Raw genomic sequence first — 6,914 nt, 5'->3', positions numbered from 1 at the left:
AATGCCTTTTGTTGAATTTTTCAGAAGCGAGATTTAAATCTGGCATCTCGGTCTAATACTATTGCCTTTTGTTGAATTTTCAGAAGCGTACCGAATACCTTTACTGATGAATATTCATTTTTAATGTTAGCAACAGTAGCTTAGTTGGGAGATTATTAAACTGAAGATTTGAAGGTCACACGTGTTTTATCACGTTCAACGCACATAATACAAGTTTATTACCTGACTATACAATCTAAAAACATAACTTCCTTATTCAATCTAAAATTAGTGATTATTTCTTTTTTAAATATAATGAATTAGCGGAAGTACCTTTACTTATGAATTTTCATTTTTAATATTAGCGGTGGGGATAGCTCTGTTGGGAGAGTGTCAGACTGAAGATTTGAAGGTCACGTGTTTGATCTCCACGTTCACTGCACCTTATTCTAGTTGCATAACTCGACTATTCAATCTAAAATTAGTCATTATTCCTTTCTGAAATCTCAATGAATTATCGGAAATACCTAACGTGTTCTAGTTCACCTCACCTTATACAAGTTGGATAACTTGAATATCTTATTAAAAATTAGTGATTATTTCTCTTTAAAATTAAAATGAATTAGCGAAAATACCTTTACGGATGAATTTTCATTTTTAATGTTAGTGTGGATAACTCAATGAGAGAGCGTTAGATTGAAGATCTAAAGGTCTCATGTTCGATCTTGCATAATTTGACTCTTCAATTTAAAATAGTGATTATTTCTTTCTAAAATTTCAATTAATTAGCAAAAATTGCTTTACTTAAAAACTTTCAATTTTATTGTTAGCGGGGATATCTCAGTTTCTAGAGCGTCAAATTTAAGATTTGAAGGTCACGTGTTCGATCTCCATGTTCACCACACCTGTTTCGCACAACCTGGCTATTCAATAAAAAATTAGCTAAAATACCTTTACTGATGAATTTTCATTTCTAGTAATTGCGGGGAGAGCGTCATACTGAAGATCTGAAGGTCAGCACTTGGTTCACGTTGCATAATTTGACTATAAAATTAGTGATTATTTATGTGTTTGATCCACGTTCATACTAAAATTAGTGATTATTTATGTTTAAAATATAATGAATCGTGTTCAATCCACGTGTCTGTAGATTTAAAGATAGCGTGGATTCCTAATTCTTTATTTGACTATAAATGATCTGTAAGACATTTAGTAAAATGAGATGACTCATTTTATTGCATGGAACAATAAAATTGATCTTCCCCTAGAATTGTCAATACATTCTACTTTCAATGTTGGTAAGTTGAGTCCCTTTGATAAAGGTGATGATTTTTCTGATTCGAGGACGAATCCTGAAGAGAGGGATAGATGATAAGAATCATGGTGTACATTCTACTTTCAATGTTACTGAGTTGAGTTCTTTTGATGTAGGTGATGATTTTTTTGATTCGAGGACGAATCCTTTTGAAGAGGGGGGTGATGATAAAAATCACGATGTTCCAACTAGACATATTACACAACCCAAGGCCAAGAAGATTCAACAAGCATTCATACTTCATCTACAAAATTGGATAGGTTAGGTTCAACCATCATTTCATGTGTTACTAGCTGATTCGTTTGAGTCAAGACCATTTGGAGATTCAAAAGTAAATATTTGCACGGTTGAAGTAGCGGATGAAGTTGCAAGCATCATTTCATAGTGGTTAGAAAACTTTATTTATTATTTTAATTTCATAAAGTTTGTAATGCTCAAATTGACTTCGTCTTCTATGGAGATTTAAAGGGATCGAGATTAAATCACGGGCACTAACTTTTTTGTGGGGAGACTATAAATACCCACAAATTATTATGTAAAAGCATATTTGTGATCAATGAGATTGATCTCTCAAGTTGAGAGGTTCACCCTTATAGAAATCTGAGCATATCTTTGTCGTTTTTAAGTTTCATGCAATTCTTGTGGTAGATTGCATCTGAGTTATTTAATCAAGCCTTGATCAAGTTTGATTGTGGAGTGACTGAATTTAGAAAAAGGTTCCAAATCTTGCTTCTCACTCTTGGATCTAGTAATCTAATTCTAAGGAGTGACTGAATTTAGAAAAAGGTTCCGAATCTTGCTTCTCACTCTTGGATCTCGTAATCTAATTCTAACTTTATCTTTTGGTTTATCCAAATTTTGTATAAGAAGGTGTTAATTTCTTTAATTAAAGGTTCTTGCTTCTACAAAAGCTTGGCTTGTTGGGCTGAAGATTACGGTTGGTCTATAGTCCTTCAACAGGATCTTCTATCCCAATGACTGCTCTGTTGCAGTCGTTCTTCTAACTCCGGCAACACATCCAGTTGTCGAGATTGGTAATGTGAGTTTGTAACCCATCCATTGAGGTTCTTGGAATGATTCTATAGCTTATCATTTTCATGTTGGGAGTTGGATCATAGGTCTTAGGCGCAGGAATCCTTGGTTTACCCCCTTCGAGTTGAAGGAAGTGTCATAAGGCTAATTTTTTTTCAATTTTATTGATTTGTTTGAGTGATTTTATTTGATTTTATTTCAATTTTGTCAAACTCATTTGGGTGCTCATCTCAATCATTTCAGCCTTGTTGGCGTTCAATAAGAGAGACCTTGGAAATAACTGGTAACTGTTCAACTGGATTATCACATTAACAATTTGAATCAAATAAAGTGACATTAACCATTTGAATCACCTCAACCCCACTTGTTGAACTTGACCAAATGTCTATAACATACCACTAACAAACGTACAAAGTAATACAAACAAAGGTACAAAGTAACACTAACAAAGGTACAAAGTTCATAAAAGTTCTTTTAATCTAAAATACCATTGAACTTGACCATTATAGTGCCTCTCAAACGTAGGTAAAGTTTAAATTCGGGTCTCCTTGTCGAACTCACTCGGGTGCTCATCTCAACCATTATGGCGTTCAACAAGGGAGACCTCAAAAATAGCCGGATTATCGCATTAACCATTTGAATCACCTCAACCCCACTTGTTGAAATTGAAACAAATATCTATAACAAAACACTAACATAGGTACGATGTTCATAAAAGTTTTTTAATCTAAAGATACTATTGAACTTGACCATTAAAGTGCCTTTCAAACTTAGGTAAAGTTTAAATATAATTGGTGACAAAAGATGAAACTATAAAATAAAAAGAAATAAGAAAATAATATTCCATTTTAGAGAATCAAACCAGAATCTCCTATGTGAAAGCCAAATATCCAAACCTTTGGACAATAATGAATTTTAAGTGTAGTTGTCTTGGATTCTTTTGTCTAATTGCTAAAGAGTTTTACTATGATGTTTTGGGTAATGTCTAACTCTTCGACAAGTCCTTTCATGTGTGTGATAGAATTCTCAGAGTTACCGAGACGTTTCGAGTTGTTCTATCGTGTGGCTCTTTCTTCAAAAGGGTCAACATCAAACATCGGGTCTTTGATTGGCAACCCATCCAGAGGAGCGTCGATTGCATCGATTCCATCAACAGTCTTCCTATGAGTTTATGGTGCATGACCCTTTTTTTTACCATTCACCTTCGAGCGCCACCATAGTTTTGCATCGTCCATGAGATGCATTGCGACCAACGTAACTCTTAGGTCCTATGAGCAAGTTCCAGTAACCTTCAAGTATTGTTCTACGTCAAAAATAAAGCTTTTTAATTCCTTAGCATCCCGGTTTCCATTTAAGGGGTTGTGTTCTTGGATTTTAAGCTTGTTAAGCCCACATGAACTTGGCTTGAGGTGTGGTTCTCTATAGCCCAACTTGTCAAACTCACTCGGGTGCTCATCTCAACCATGATGTAGTTCAACAAGAGAGACCTCGAAAACGACTGGATTATCGCATTAACCATTTGAATCACGTGCTCATCTCAACCATGATGTCATTCAACAAGAGAGACCTCGAAAACGACTGGATTATCGCATTAATCATTTGAATCACCTCAACCCCTGTTATTGAAATTGAACCAAATATCTATAACATAACTCTAACAAAGGTACCAAGTTCATAAAAGTCTTTTTAATCTAAGATAGAAACCGTAAAATAAAATGAAATAAGAAAATAATATTCCATCGTCGAGAATCGAACCCAGGTTTGCTCGGTAAAAGCCAGATATCATAATCGCTAAACGACAATGAATTTTTGGTGTAGATGTCCTGAAGTCTTTTGTCAGATCGCTGAAGAGTTTTAGCATGATCTTTTGCTTAATGTCTAACTCTTCGACACTTCATTCCCTGTGTGTTAGAGTTCTCAGAGCTACCGAGATGTTTCGAGCTGTTCGATTGTGTGGCTCTTTCTTCAAAAGAGTCAACATCAAATGTTAGGTCTTTGATTGGCAACCCATCCAGGGGAGCGTCGATTGCATCGATTCCATCAACGATCTTCCCATGAGTTATATGGTGCATGACCCTTTTTTATACCATTCACTTTCGAGCACTATCATAGTTTTGCATCGTCCATGAGATGCATTGCGGCTAACGTAGCTCTCAGGTCATATGAGAAAGTTCCTGTAGCCCTCAACTCTCAGGTCGTATGGTAGAGTTCTTAGAGCTGCCGCGACATTTCGAAGTGTTCGATCGTGGGGCTTTTTCTTCAAAAGAGTCAACATCAAACGTTAGGTCTTTAATTGGAAACCCATCCAGGGGAGCGTCGATTGCTTCAATTCCATCAATGGTCTTCCCATGATTTTTTGGTGCATGACTAGTTTTTTATACAATTCACCTTCGAGCGCCACCATAGTTTTGCATCGTCCATGAGATGCATTGTGGGCCAACATAACTCTCAAGTCCTCTGAGTAAGTTCCTATAGTCTTGAAATATAATATCAAAACATATTAACATATTTGATATGTTAAATATTAAAATAATTGATGTGTATCATAAACATTAAATAAAAATATATATTTACAATTTGAATGAGATTCATATTAATTAAACATATATTATGATATTCTACGAAATTTTAATATTATTTAAATAAGATATTATATCTTAATGTATTAGGTATTCTAATATATAATTTGACAAAAACTATCCCAAGTTCACCATAAATAGAACCCTAGGGTTAAGTCAAAAAGCATTAAACACTAAATACTTTGAAATTTTAGGTGATATTTTGCAGAGGAAGCTGATAAGGTCTTTAAAGAGCATGTGGTCATGTCTAACGTTTTAGGTTAACAACATGTTGAAAAGAAACCAGAAATTCTGATACCGGTAATTAACTACAAACCTTTGAATAAGGTTTTAGAATAAATAAGATATCCAAACCAAATAAAAAATGATTTGATAAAAAAAATTTAGAGTCAAATGTTTTTATAAAATTCGATATGAAATTGGGATTAAGAAGAATACTAATTTCCTAAAAGGACAAATATAAAATAGCATTTAATGTCAAGTTTAGAAAATATGTGAGGAACGTCATGCGATTTAGGCTAAAAAACACTCTATCCGAATTTCAGATGATTATGAATGATATTTTCAATTCTTTCAAAAAATATCAATAGTTTATATGGATGATGTGTTGATATTTTCTAAAACCATTAAGATGAACACTTTAAACATCTACATACATTCATTAATGCAATCAAAAGAAATCAGCTAGTTGTGTCCATACCCAAAATCAAATAATATCAAACTGAGATCCGATTTCAATGGTCCATTGAGTTTGTCTCAAACTTTCGTGGTGACGTAGCTTAGAAAAGCCAACTTCAAAAAAAATTTAGGTTCTCTCAATTATGTGTCCTAAATCCTTCAAGATATCAGGCATATTTACAAATGTCTTGATGAGTGTCTTGAAAATAATACAAAGTCTTGATTTGTAAAGGATATCTCTACAACCCAAAAAAATCAAATCATTAGTCAAATAAACTCTCTACTTAAGTCTTATTGACCCAAGGGCAGATCTCATAGTGAAACGTGACGCATCAAATATCGGATATGGAGGTATCTAAAATTGTCAAAGAGGACCGAGAATCAATTATCATATTCATTCAAAAGCCTCTAATAATACCATACAAATTACAAAACAGTAAAAAAAAATATATATATTATTTCCATTGTACTCCGTGCACAACAATTTTAAAGGAAATTTAAAATAAATCCAGCGTATTTGTCATACTTTTAAGTTCAATTACAATAAATCAAGAAAAGAATTGAGTTGTAATAAAATATCACTTGACATTGGAATGTAATTTGAAGACTTTTTATCTTCGGGAGTTAAATTAAATTTAAGATTATTTATGTTATTTCTTATTTTCTTCAATTTGTATTTAATAGCTTTGGGTAGTTTGTAGATGAACTAGGTTTGAATTATCTTTTTGGCCTTTCTATTTTCGACAGACACGTTTTACACTTTTGGACTGACACTTGGTAGAAGGGGTCACTAAGGCTAAAATCATATAAAATGGGTTCATAGGACAGTGGTAGAGCATTTGACTGCAAATCAAGAGGTCACCAGTTCGAATTTGGTTGGGCCCTTTTAAAAATTTTGGACGAACACTTTGTTCGATTTGCTCCCAACCATCGAGTGTCTAAAGGAAAAGAAATAAGAATAATTACCGATTCCAAACCTTATTCCAAAGTACTCCACCACATAGAACCAAGCTATCATTAACAAAAGAGTGTGGTATCCAAGCACCCACTATGAACATGGAGTCTTGTACTCACTCCATCTTTTTCATGTAACTAAGAGTAGTTGCCCTAGACCAACAACACCCACCAAAACTATTTTTGATGTTTTAAAATGATTTTTTTAACCTTTCCCTTATTTTGTACTATGAACCTATAAACTCTATTTTGAATATAATGTAAATATATATGTTTATTATATTTTAATTCTTTTTTTATTTCGAGAAAACATTTTACTTTGTGTTCAACCTCTTTTAACTTGTTTCGGAAATGGCTCGTGACATAAACATAAAAAA

The 6,914-nt window shown here is 33.5% G+C and overlaps 1 non-coding gene across 1 annotated transcript; it reads left to right on the top strand.

Annotated features, from left to right (window-relative positions):
• Positions 1 to 6,396: 6,396 nt before the first annotated feature.
• TRNAC-GCA lies at positions 6,397 to 6,468 on the top strand. The gene has a single exon. It is a non-coding gene; the product is annotated as a tRNA-Cys (tRNA).
• Positions 6,469 to 6,914: the final 446 nt, after the last annotated feature.

Source organism: Cucurbita maxima, unplaced genomic scaffold (assembly GCF_002738345.1).
Source record: "Cucurbita maxima cultivar Rimu unplaced genomic scaffold, Cmax_1.0 Cma_Scf00042, whole genome shotgun sequence".
In the NCBI taxonomy this organism is placed as follows: Eukaryota; Viridiplantae; Streptophyta; class Magnoliopsida; order Cucurbitales; family Cucurbitaceae; genus Cucurbita; species Cucurbita maxima.
This window is presented reverse-complemented; position numbering and strand designations above follow the sequence as displayed.